Below are 14,380 nucleotides of genomic sequence, written 5' to 3'. Positions count from 1 at the left end.
AACCCGGCCTACATAAATCTCTTCAAGGCATGTTTGGTACTAGGTCGCATGGCCGTTTCGCACGTATCTGGGCGAGATGTAAATGAATAGTTTGGTTCCGGGCTTTCTCTATATGGCGTGTCTATACGAATATTAAGGGGGACATGAATTTGGTGCACCTGGGTGACAGTGCTCCCTCCACCTTTAGTTTTTTAATTTTTTTAAAATCTCACACTTTTATGTTTTTAAAAATTATGACGTTAAACATGTAGGTTTTTTTTGAACAAGTTAAATATGTAGGTAGATATGTTCATGAGAAGTGTATGCAAAAAATTCCCGGTAAAAAATACTTTAAATTTTAGGAAATATAAAAAAAACAAATTTCTGACAAAAGGATGCACTATTGTAATACTATTTTACTACCATTAACTGTCAGAAACTTGTGTTTTTTTATATTATTCAAAATACAAAGTATTTTTAACGGGACTTTTTTGCATACACCTCACCCGTATATATCTATCTATATATTTAACGTCATAATTTTTTGAGACTAAGAAACGTGAGATTTTTAAATATTTAAGAATCTGAAAGCGAGGAGAGCACATACTGGCACTAGTAGAAAAAGGGGCAACCGTCTGAGGCTTCCGTACCGGTTCGCTTACGAACCGGTACTAAAGGGGGCTTTTATACCGGTTTGTGCGCCCAGGCGGGCGAGGAGCATCTGTACCGGTTCGTGAGGGGCTTTCGTACCGGTTCGTGTTACGAACCGGTACAAAAGGTCTTCCGCCCGAATTTCAGGCCCGTGTGGGGCCAGGGCTGGACCTTTGGTACCGATTCGTAACACGAACCGATACTAAAGGGTGCCACCCTATATTATCACATCGCCCAGCCTGGCCCTGCTCTCATTTTCTCTTCTTCCTCTCACACTCTAAAATATTTTGCACCTCTCACACTCCAACAAATTTCTATTTTTTCTCCACCATTTTAACAAGATTAACGACATCCATCTATCCAAGGGTTAACAATATCATCCTTTCTTCCGGCGTTCCTAAGCTCATTTCTTTTGTAGTTTTAACTCGTACTATTTTTCTAGTGCTAGCAAGGTGTTCGATGAAATGCCTAAGTTAGGGATTTTATTTTTTTATATGCAATTTGATCTCAAATTAAAGTATGTTTTGTAGGTTTTAGTATCATCCCCGTCCTCACCGCCGTCGATCGTCAGCGTCGTCCCCTAGCCGGCATCGTACCACCTCGGTGAGCCTCTTCTTTTTTATAAAAAAACTTATTTTTATGTGATGAACTTGAATATTAATTAAGTTGGTCACTCATATATCCATGATGTTGTGTAATTAATGATTTTTGATATACTTATATAATGCAGATGAGTCGACAATGGATGTACGGTGACCGGTGCCATCCCGACTTCATTAATGGCATGCATTATTTTCTCAACGTGGCTGAGGCAAACAGGCGGTCGAATGGTTTCATCTATTGTCCATGTAGTTCCTGTAAGAATATGAAGGATTACTCTACCTCAAAGACCCTTCACGTCCACCTGCTGGAGAACGATTTCATGCCCAGCTATAATTGTTGGACCAAGCACGGAGAAAGAGGAGTTATATTGGAAGACAACGAAGAAGAAGAGGATAGTGACAACTATCCTATGTTCACTGAAGACGGTGATAGTAGAATGGGGGAAGACGAAGCTGAAGAAGAGCCCATTTTTGATGAGCCGATTTTGATGACCCCGATGACAATTTGGGTCGAGCCATTCTTGATGCGAAGATAAACTGCGGAAGTGAAAAGGAGAGGTTGAAGTTGGAGAAAATATTAGAGGATCACAACAAACTATTGTACCCAAATTGCGAAGATGGCCAGAAAAAGCTGGGTACCACGCTGGAATTGCTGCAATGGAAGGCAGAGAATGGTACTTCTGACAAGGGATTTCAAAAGTTGCTGAAAATAATAAAGAAGATGCTTCCAGGGGAGAACGTATTGCCCTCTAGTACGTACGAAGCAAAGAAGGTTGTCTGCCCTCTAGGATTAGAGGTGCAGAAGATACATGCATGCATCAATGACTGCATCCTCTACCGCGAGGAGTACGAGAATTTGAATGCATGCCCGGTATGTAGTGCATTGAGGTATAAGATCAGGCGAGATGACCCTGGCGATGTTGAGGGCGAGTCCACCCCCAGGAGGAGGGTTCCTGCGAAGGTGATGTGGTATGGTCCTATAATACCACGGCTGAAACGTTTGTTCCAAAACAAAGAGCATGCCAAGTTGTTGCGATGGCACAAAGAGGATCGTAAGAAAGATTTGATGCTGAGACACCCCGCTGACGGGTCGCAGTGGAGAAAAATCGATAGAGAGTTCAAGCCATTTTTAGATGACGCAAGGAACTTAAGAATTGGTCTAAGTACAGATGGATTTAATCCTTTCGGGGATCGAGCAAAGCTCCAGTCATAGCACCTGGCCAGTGACTCTATATATCTATAACCTTTCTCCTTGGTTGTGCATGAAGCGGAATTCATTATGATGCCAGTGCTCATCCAGGGCCCGAGGCAACCCGGCAACGACATTGATGTGTACCTGAGGCCATTGGTGGAAGAACTTTTACAGTTGTGGCGTGAAGAAGGTGTACCTGTGTGGGATGAGCACGAACAAAAGGAATTTAACCTACGAGCGTTGTTGTTTGTAACCATCAATGATTGGCCTGCTCTTAGTAATATTTCAGGGCACTCAAACAAGGGATACAATGCATGCACACACTGTTTAGGTGAGACTGACATTATATATTTGGGAAACAAGAATGTGTACCTGGGGCATCGTTGATTTCTTCCAAAACAACATCACGTAAGAAAGAGAGGAAAGCATTTCGGAGGTGAGGCAGATAACCGAACGAAGCCTACCCGCCCTACTGGGGATGCTATATATGATATGGTCAAGGATTTAAAAGTGATCTTTGGAAAGGGTCCTCACGGACAATCTGTTCCGCATGATGTTGACGGACACGTACCCATGTGAAAGAAGAAGTCTATATTTTGGGAGCTACCCTACTGGAAAGTCCTAGAGGTTCACTCTGCAATCGACGTGATGCACGTGACAAAAAATCTTTGCGTGAACCTGCTAAACTTCTTGGGCGTGTATGGAAAGACAAAAGATACACCGGATGCACGGCAGGACCAACAAAGTATCCACGAAGGAAACAACCTGAACCCAGAGAAGTATCAAGGTCCTGCCAGCTACGCTCTTACCAAAGAAGAGAAGGAGATCTTTTTCGAAGTCCTGAGTAGCATCAAGGCCCCGTCTGGCTTCTCGTCGAATATAAAGGGAATAATAAACATGTCAGAAAAAGTTTCAAAACCTAAAGTCTCATGACTGCCACGTGATTATGACACAATTACTTACGGTTGCATTGAGGGGGCTTCTACCGGAAAATGTTCGAGTACCCATTGTGAAGCTATGTGCGTTCCTCAATGCAATTTCTCAGAAGGTGATCAATCCACTAACTCTACAAAATTTACAGAAGGATGTGGTGCAATGTCTAGTCAGCTTCGAGTTGGTGTTCCCACCATCCTTCTTCAATATTATGACACATCTCCTAGTTCACCTCGGTCGAAGAGATTGGCGTTCTCGGTCTCGTATTTCTACACAACATGTTCCCTTTGAGAGATTCATGTGAGTCTTAAAGAAGTACGTTCATAACCGTGCTAGGCCAGAAGGAAGCATATCCAAGGGCTATGGAACAGAGGAGGTCATTGAGTTTTGTGTTGACTTTATTACTGACCTTAAGCTGATCGGTGTTCCTGAATCGCGCTATGAGGGAAGACTGCGTGGAAAAGGCACGCTAGGAAAGAAAGCAACAACGTGTATGGACGGAAATTCTTTCACTCAAGCACACTACACAGTTCTACATAATTCCATCTCGGTGGCTCCATACAAAGAAGAACACAAGGATATCTTACGCTCTAAATACCCAGAGCAACGTGAATATTGGATTGATGGAGAACACATGAAGACTTTCGGCGGTTGGTTGCAAACACGTCTCATGAATGTCACTGATGACGAGCAGCTATACTTGTTGTCCAAGCAACCATCTTTGACTATATCGACTTTTCAAGGGTACAAAATTAATGGAAATACATTTTACACGTTCGCCCAAGATAAAAAGAGCACCAACCAAAACAGTGGTGTCCGCTTTGATGCAGCAGATGACAATGGGAAGAAGGTCACATATTATGGGTACATAGAGGAGATATGGGAACTTGACTATGAACCTAATTTCAAGGTCCCTTTGTTCCGGTGCAAATGGTTCAACCTGAAAGACGGGGTTCAGGTAGACCCGCAGTACGGAATGACTACAGTGGATCTCAAGAATCTAGGGTACGGCACCGAACAATTCGTCCTAGCCAGTGAAGTGGCTCAGGTTTTTTATGTGAAGGACATGTCTACCAAACTGAAAAAAAGAAAAGAAAGGCAAGAGGACACATCATACGATGAGCCAAAGCGCCACATAGTTCTTTCAGGAAAAAGAAACATCGTGGGAGTAGAGGACAAGACAGACATGTCAGAAGATTATAATAAGTTAGATGATATTCCACCCTTCAATGTAAAAACTGACCCAAGCGTCATCTTAAATAATGAAGATTGTCCATGGTTGCGTCGCAATCAGAAGAAAGGGAAACACACGAAGAAAACTCAGAAGACTAGATAGGGATCATAACTTGTGTATCTCAATATGGAAATCACTTTTGTGTAATGATGTTACTGTATGTAAGATATTAACAATGGAGATGGAGTCTTTCACGGGCTCGCAGGAAAATTTTTCCGAGGCGCAGCTTCCGAAGATGCCGTAGGGCGTGTGCACTAACGACATCTTCGAGAAGCTGCACCACGGGAGATTTCCCAACCCTTTCCCCATTACTGTTAGAGTAGATGGAGTCTTTCACGGGCTTGCAGGGAAATTTTTCCGAGGCGCAGCTTTCGAAGATGCCGTAGGGCGTGTGCACCAACGACATCTTCGAGAAGCTGCGCCACGGGAGGTTTCCCAAGCCTTTCCCCATTACTGTTAGAGTAGATGGAGCCTTTCACGGGCTTGCAGGGAAATTTTTCCGAGGCGCAGCTTCCGAAGATGCCGTAGGGCGCGTGCACCAACGACATCTTCGAGAAGCTGCGCCATGGGAGATTTCCCAACCCTTTCCCCATTACTGTTATAGTAGATGGAGTCTTTCACGGGCTTGCAGGGAAAATTTTCCGAGGCGCAACTTCCGAAGATGACGTAGGGCGTGTGCACCAACGACATCTTCGAGAAGCTACGCCACGGGAGATTTCCCAACCCTTTCCTCCATCCATTGGGATGAAACTCTCCCTACCCACTTGTTGATCTGCTTGCCAAGGCGTATCATTGTTCCTTTTATAGGCACGACGCCGCTTCTGCTTTGTCGTGTTCCTCCGACAGGGTGTCGTGCGCTACATGCTTTATCTCATCAAGCAGTGCGTCCACCCACGCGTCCTTATCCTGCCGACATCTTTAGTCCCGGTAGCACCCACGAGCCGGTACTAAAGGTTACCCACGCGTCCTTATCCCACCGACAGTTTTGTTAGATGACACAAAAACCACCTTTAGACCCGGTTGCACCCGCGAGCCGGTACTAAAGGTTACCCACGCGTCCTTATCCCACCGACAGCTTTATTCCCGGTTGCACCCACCAGCCGGTACTAAACGTCCCAGATAAGGACCTCCCAGATAAGCCTCCCCCAGATAAGACCCCCCATCTTCCCGCGCTTTCCACCGGTTCCCGCCTCCGTCTTCCCGCCTCCGTCTTCCCGCCATTTTTTCACTATATATATGTAGGCTTGGCTTACATTTACATATCACATCTAGACTCATATCTGCAAACCTCTCATCACTCTCTCTCATGGCTTCCATCGTATCTGTAACCCCCCGGGAGGCGGAGGCGCTTTGCGCCTCGAACTACCCCTGCCCGCCGGGCTACCGCGTCCCGACCGGCTGGTTGCTGAGCGTTGGAGGCGTACCGGTTCCTCCTATCCCTCTAGGTGTGGCACGCGAGATGGCCATCACGAACCACTACTACTTCGAGCTCATGCCAGAGCAGCGGAGGAATCCCCAGTGGCATCCCGACTACAACCCGACTTGGGAAAGCTTCTTCATCAATCGGCGTGAGAGTGCGATTGCCAGGCACGAGGAGGACGGCCCGCCTCGTTCAAACTTCAACGAGGCCGGTCGTCGGTTGTGGTGGCGCGACCGGACTCTCCAGAGCGTCATGGCCTACCGTGGCCCCCGCCTGCGCTACCCTCAGTCCCAACCCACGCGTGCTCACCCGGCGAGGTTCGACTACCGCGACCCCGATGCCCGCGACGACGACATCGACGACTAGGACGACTACAGTGGCGACATTTATAGGGCTAGGCACGACTATGACTGAATGACTCCAACATTCGAATCTGGCCATGTATCTTAATTTTCAGTTGAGCTATGTCCTTTTAATTCGAGTTCAATCGTAATAAAATTTTATTCCCGCCCTTTTTCTCCCGCGCGGCGTCGTGGCGGGTAACTTTCCCGCGCGACATCGTGGCGGGAAACTTTCCCGCACGGACGTCGTCGTTGCGGGAGTAAAAAAAGAAATAGAAAAGATATAGAAAATAAATAGAAAAAAAGAAATACAAAATAAAAACAAAAAGAAAAGAAAAAGAAAAAGAAAAATAAAAGAAAAATAAACATAAAAGAAAAGAAACATAAAAGAAAAAAGAAACAGAAAAGAAAAAAGAAATAGAAAATAAACAGAAAAGAAAAAGAAAAAGAAAAAGAAAAGAAAAAGAAAAGGAAACAGAAAGGAAAAAAGAAACAGAAAAGAAAAAAGAAACAGCAAAAGAAAAGAAAACAACAAAAGAAAAACAAAACAAAAAAATACCTTTGGCACCGGTTGGCACCCCCAACCGGTACGAAAGGTGCCTCCCTCGTTCCCTTAGGCGCGCATCACCGAATCTGTGCCAAAACGCACGTACTAGCTACTTCTCCGCGCGCCCGCTCGCCGTCGCCGTCGACACGCCACGCCGTAAGAGGCCGTCGTCGTCGCCATCGCCTTCGTCCACGCGCCGCACCTCTCCGCGCCATATCTGCAGGTATGTGCGCCGCCCCCGTCGCCTCCCTCCCCTTCTCCGGCGCCGTTGCCCACCGCCGATGCGCCGCCACCGCGAGACCGTGGCCGCCACCGCTACGCGCCACGCCGCCATGACCGAGACCTGCTGGAGGCCATCGCCGTCCGCGCCACGCCGCCGCACACCACCGCTCGACGCCGCACACCAGGTGCTCGACGGAATCCCTGGCCGGGCGTTGGCGGCGTTGTTGTTGGCGGCGGTGCTGTGGGCGACGAGCTGCTCGCCGGGCGGTGCCGTGGGGGTGGCGTTGGCGGCGGTGCTGTGGGCGGTGTTGCTGTGGGGGTGGCGTTGGCGGTGGTGCTGTGGGGGTGCCGTGGCAGTGGGGGTGGCGTTAGCGGCGGTGCTGTGGGGGTGGCGTTGGCGGCGGTGCTGTGTGAGCGGCGTTCCTGTGGGGGTGGCGTTGGCGGCTGTGTTGTGGGCGGTGTTGCTGTGGGGGTGGCGTTGGCGGCGGTGCTGTTGGCGGCGGTGCTGTGGGCGGCGGTGAGGCAGGGCTGGTGGCGCAGGTGGTCGTGTATGACGGGATGGGCCTCAACGCAGGTGGTCGTGTACTTCGTGTGCAAGAGGTGTTGCCAGAGCCCCGATCGACGGCACCGCGGAGAAGAGCCGAGTCCGTGGCGGTGCCGCCGCGACATAGAGCTAGGGTAGAGAAATAGAGAGAAGAGCGAGAGGAGGAGGAGCGCCGAGTGTTAGGGTTAGGGTCGAGAAAAAGAGAGAAGAGCGAGAGGAGGAGGGGGAACGCCGAGTCCGTGGCCGTGGCGGTGCCTCCACGACATATCTGTTATGATCATGACATGATGAATGAAATAATTGCTTTCTTAATTTTGTAGTGACATTGAGCTATGGAGGACGGAACCGTCGTCCGAGATGAGGATCAAGAAGAAGCGATGCAGAAATTGATATATGAGACTGCCCATGGGCCGGAACCCGATGGAGATGACTATGAGTTCACACAATTTCTGAACGATGCCGGTGAGGGACTTGAGTTTGAAGAAATTAGAAGAGATAACGAAGTGTCCATAACAAACTCCGGCGAGGTGTATATTTATGTATCAAGTCTATGTTCATCACTAGATGCATTCATTTATTTGTATTGCACTTATTAACGAATCATTTTTCTTTTAGCCTTCTGGATCATCGAGCAAGTCTGTTAAAACAAAACGAGGCCCGACGCAACTGCTAAAGGGCGAGGGTAGGTTAGCCCTCACCGCATTTAAGGAAAAAGATGAACCGGAGCATCCCAAAGAGCACTACCGCAAATTTACAAATCAAGCTGGAGTTCTTGTTAGGGACCATGTACCGATCAACATTCAAGAGTGGCATAAGCCGAAGAACGCGGGGACTAAAGCTAGTTATGTCAACAACGCGCTGAATATTTTTCTTTGGGACAGTCTACTGACACGCTTCAGCCTACAGGAAGAAATGACGGAAGGCCAGAAGAAGAAAGTCAAGGAATGGACTCTCAAGAAGATGGCCACGCAATTTCAAACATGGAAGAAAAATTTATGGGACAAATATAAGCATGAAGATCCAGTATTCGATGATAATCTAGTGAAGATAAAAGATCACTGACCCGCATTTAAGAGGTATAAGCAATCGTCTACTGCTGTGTCCCGACCGGTCACAAATACGAAAAATGCTTCAAAGAAGAAACTTTTCCATCATTTGGGGTCTGGTGGCTACAAGACTGCCATTCCGAAGTGGACAGTGTTTGAAAATGAACTGATGGATGCAGGAATCACTCTACAGACATGGGACTGGCCCGACCGGTCCAAGTCCTGGTTGTTCGTGCATGGGGCAGGGTTGGACCCAAAGACAGGGCAGATCGTTGCGCAGGGGAAATGGAAGGACAAAATTTAAGCAATCACGAAGCAGCTTGTAGATGCAATTGAAAAGGTCAGAAAGGGAGAGTACATTCCCGATAGAGAGAATGACGAGCTGACACTAGCTTTGGGGAATCCTGAACATGTTGGACGGGTTCGAGCTCGCCCAGGTCAGACCCTGAAGGAAGCGTGGTCGGAGTGCGCTGACACTTATAGAAGCCGTTCGGGAAAGAAGAACAAGGAGTCGGACAGGTTAATGGAATTATTAAATAGGGTGGAGGCGCTTGAGAAAAATCAGAGGGCACCTGATCAGCCGATGTTTCTACAGGATCCTCAAGCCGATGCCGCCCCATCTCAGCGAAGAAGCAGTGTGGGTTCCACGCATCTTGACAGATGTGGAGGAAGCTACGCCGTGGATTATGTCACGGAGAAGACAGATTGCGAGCTACATATGTTATTCAGGACCGCGTCTGTTAAGGTGGCGGTCGGCTATGTTTACCCAAATGAAGATGGAGCAACGCACCATCATATGCCCATTCCACCTGGCTATGTTCGTGTCGGGGTGGATGAAGTTGTTCCGGGTTTCGAAACAGTGGAGCTTGATTTTCCTAGAGGTGACGATGAGAAGACAATGGACCATATCAAGCATGGTTTCACCCTATGGCCGAAGAAATACGTCGTCCTTTTGCAAAGGCCACCAACTCCTCGTAGCAGTCCACATGAGCAGGAAAGGCCACTGACTCCTCTTGGTAGCGGTCCACATGAGCAGCAAAGGCCATCGACTTCTCCTGGTAGCAGTCCACAGGAGCAGCAAAGTCCACACCTACCTGAGAGGGACCCCAGCGTGAGTCCACCATCTCGAGATCCTCCACGTAAGACAGTGTCCTTTAAGCGGAACGGTACACCGCCTAGGAAGAGATCTAGACAGGAGAAACCACTACCACCTATTGAGAAGTTGCCTTGGGAAATGAGTATCGAGGAAAATGAGCAAACCTGCAAGTCCCAGCTGAAATCCTTTTTTGCTAAGAAAGTGCCAGAGATACCTTTTGAGAAGACACTAGATCCGGTGAAAGTTGTGCGTACCGTTGAGAATCTATATGACCCTGTACCATCGCCGCCATCTGACTATAGGCGTTCTATTGAAAGGTCGTATGATGAGATGGTGGAGGAGAAAAAATGCAATCAATCGGGTGTCACAACGAAAGAAGGGAAACAACAAGTGCACCAGCTCGGAGAACAACCCGTTCAATCGGTCCCCCTCTCATGGTGTTTGACGAGAAGGCCGTTCAAAGTTCTCGACAATACATCGATTACCCCATCGCTGAAGTAGAATATAAATTTGTTCAAGGGAAAGATTTGGTCGAGAATCTTAGGAAGCTACCAACAAGTATGCGTATGCGTGGTACAGTAATGCCACAAACAGAGGGATCGTGTCTATCATGGTGCGAGTTAAGGAAGAGCACTACTTCCAAGAATACTCTGTGAGCGTTGACTTCTCCGAACTTTTTCAGTTATACAATCTCCGGGCCCTCGATAAATCAATCATCAGTTGCTATTGTCTGTAAGTAATTTATTTATGTAATTTGAGAAGACTTTAGCTCAGCTCGTTCATTGTCTGCAAATTATAAAATTTTGTGCGCTATATTATGCAGATCGAAGATGATCGAATGCAAAAGGAATGAAATCAAGCACATTGGTTCATTGACCCGGATACAATGCATGAAAAAACCATAGAGGATCACATCTATAACAGGGATACACCGGAGACTTTGCTAAGTTTTTTGAAGCAACAACGTGACAAAACGATAATACTTTGGCCTTACAACTTCAAGTGAGTGTTACTGTCTTATAACACATTCTATTTTGCTCACGAGAAGTTCAAATTTTAACTGATGACTTATATATATATGACACTGCATATTTAAACGTGCGCAGGTTCCACTTTATTCTTATCGTCATTAAGATATATGAAGGAGAGGTTGAAGTCTTTGACTCACAAAGCAAAGAGGCTATACTATACAAGACGGCTTTTTTATGCTCAAAAAGTAATTTTAATTCTTATCGGTCTTTTCGTTAATTTCCCGATATCAACTAATTGATAACTCTTTTATGCATTTTATTTTATCTGGCAGTGTATGGGAAATGTTCATCAAGGAAGATCGGTCCCATGAATGGAAACCGAAACTCATATGGCGTGCGAACAAAGTAAGTAGTACTACCTAGGTCCACACATTTTTATCATACTTGATTATTGTTTCATTGAATTATATTCTTGTACAGAAATGCCCGCAACAACCAGAGGGGACTAATCTATGTGGATACTACGTTTGCGAGTACATCCACAGAATTGTCAGCGAGAGAACGAATAATCAAAGAAATAAAGAGGTACGAAAACAATATTCACAAATTTATTTTGTTACCATAAGTTGTGCTTAGTTTCAGTAATAATTGTTTGATTGTGATTTGATATATATACACACACACATAGCTCATGTATTTATTTGTATCTCATTCTTTTACAATTGGCAAGAAAGCGGGACAGGATCTCAATCGAGGAACGCTTCAAAGCAATTTGCGATGAATTGGCGGGATTTTCCCTTCGGGACGTCATACCGCCATTCGGAGAGTTCCACTATGAATGAAGATGTACATGTAACATATAGTTTGACTCGGAGAGTACCACTATACTACATGTAATAGATAGTATGCCTTGGAGAGTACCACTATATATGCATGAAAATTGATCTTCATGCATACTACTTAATTTGCGATCTTATGCAATTACATGTGTTATATGATATGCACCAAGTTGCTATGCATCACCTTTATCTTCATGTACTACCTAAACCAAAATGCGTAGCAGGTGCATCGACGCGATATGAAACGGTCCGATACCCCTAAACCCCTCCTAAAAACCTAAACCCTGAATTCTCTGCCGCGACAAAGATTTCTGCATTTTCTCTGCCGCGACAGACAACCTTTGGTACCGGTTCGTATTACAAACCGGTACCAAACCTCCCTAGCCCTGCGCTCCACTGGGTGCCCACGTGGAGGACCTTTAATACCGGTTCGTAAGGAACCGGTACCAAAGGGGGGGGCCTTTTGTACCGAACCTTTTGTACCGGTTGCTTAACCAGTACCAAAGGCACTCTGGAACCGGTATTGTTGCCCCTTTTTCTACTAGTGTGGTGCCCATGTGTCAAAGACACTTTCCGTATTAAGGGCATGTTTGGTTACCGGACCGGATTCCTGCACCACTGCGTCAGTGAGATGAAACATATTGTACGTTACCCAAGTGCCAGTTTGTTTGGTTGGTCGCATTCTCTTCGTAGCCTCACCTCATTAGTAGAAAACATGTCTTTTTTCTGGAGCTGCCCGGAGCAGTAGTCCCGGCTATGTTTGAATCCAGGACTAATGTGCCCATTAGTACCGGTTAAAACGGCTAGGACGTCAAAAACCTTTAGTCCTGGTACGTAACGGTACCTTTAATTTTGATTGGAGACACCAACCGGGACTAAAGGATTGCGGCAGACCCCCTGTGCGAAAACCTTTAATCCTGGTAGATGTTACAAACCTGGACTAAAGGTCTACCTTTTAGTTCTGGTTGGAGACACCAACTCGGACTAAAGGTTTCTAGGTTTTTTTTGCCTTACCCCCTGTGGATCGCCTTTTTAGCTTTGTAAAATACAAAAGAACTTGATAAAAATTAAAAAAAATCCTCCGAGATGTCCATGTGTTATGTCATCTAGTTGCAAAATAAATTAACAAACATGAATTTTGACTTTTTGCAAAATTGCGGCATGTATCTGTAAAACGGGATTTCTGGTGCATAGCAACTCCGAAAAATACGTTTAATATATGAAAATGTATCTACGTCTGAATTCACCCGGATTTACCCGGTTAGCCAAATTTAATATTCTCAAACTGCCAAAGGGATGTATGAATTTTTTCAGGTTTTAGGTTTTGCAAAAAAAATTAGAAAATTATATTTATTTATTTATTCAAGATTATTCTTACATCATTATTTTTTTATTAAAATAATTATTAAATTCAAACAATAAAGAAGTATGACATTGTGACCAACAGGTTAATTGGATTGACATGATAGTAATATCAATAACATGCCCATATAACACTTGGAAGCGGAACGAGAGGAACTCAGAAGTTAAACGTGCTAGTGCTGGAGCAGTGTGAGGATGGATGACCGAACGAGAAGTTTGACCATGAGTAAGTAATTGAACTAGAGACTAAACTTGTCAAATAACTCAAATACTAGAAATTTTGAAAAAATAGAAAAAATGAGGACTGGAAAAAAATTAGAAAAAAATAAACGTAATGACCTTTAGTCCCGATAGTGTTACAAACCGGGACTAAAGGTCCTCCGCCCAGATGCACGCCCGCATACCACGTGGAGGGTCTTTAGTACCGGTTTGTAACACAACCAGAACTAAAGAGTGAGGCTTTAGCCCTTCCCAACCGGTATAATAGGCCCATTTTCAACTAGTGCCTATATAACAACATGGTGATATTACCTCATCCATCACAAGCATCGGTGCTTCGGCGATCACGAATCCAAACACCACCATGGCCCCACCGGTCACAATAATCACGATGTCGCCGTACACCACCATGACACCGTTGTGGTCACAAGCATCACTATGTCGCCGGCGACGTCATCGAACACCACCATGACACCGTCGGTCATGTCGTTCACAAGTATCACCACGTCGCCGTACACCACCATGACACCCCCGTTCTCGCCGGTCACAAGCATCACCATGTCGCCGGCAACGTCTTCGAACACCACTATGACACTGCCGGTCACGCCGATCACCAGCATCACCACGTTGCTGACCACGAAGAAGAACATCACCTCGATGTAGCCGTTCATGTCGTCGTTCATGTTAGCTGGACAACACCATGCCGCTGTTGTCAGACCGTCATATCATGACAACACGCGGAAATAACACCATGCACCAACGACGACGATGACCATCACCATGGATTATCACCTCTCACTTCACCTATCATCACCATGTCGCCGTCCATGAAGATGACAAGTGAGAAGTTAAGCTATCATCACCACGTTGCCGTCCAGGAAACCAAACGGGCAAAAAACTACGCACCCCATGCGAGCCAAGGGGAGCCCAGGATACCAAACAAGCCCTAAATCACCTGACTGCCGAATCGGTTGTTTCCGTGGAGCCTGGCCCATTGTCGCTCCTTGGCTGCTCCATCTATGCAACTTTTGCACGTGCTTTGCTTTCCCTCACTCTCTCTTAGGCTCTTTCACACACTCTCATCTAATCAACACAATAATTATTTGATTCAACATAAGCTGTATATGAAAAAGATGCGCGTCGTTGATATGATTCCATTTCAAATTTAATTTCAAGTTTGGT

The sequence above is a fragment of the Lolium rigidum genome, chromosome 2 (assembly GCF_022539505.1).
Source record: "Lolium rigidum isolate FL_2022 chromosome 2, APGP_CSIRO_Lrig_0.1, whole genome shotgun sequence".
Taxonomy (NCBI): Eukaryota; Viridiplantae; Streptophyta; class Magnoliopsida; order Poales; family Poaceae; genus Lolium; species Lolium rigidum.
This window is presented reverse-complemented; position numbering follows the sequence as displayed.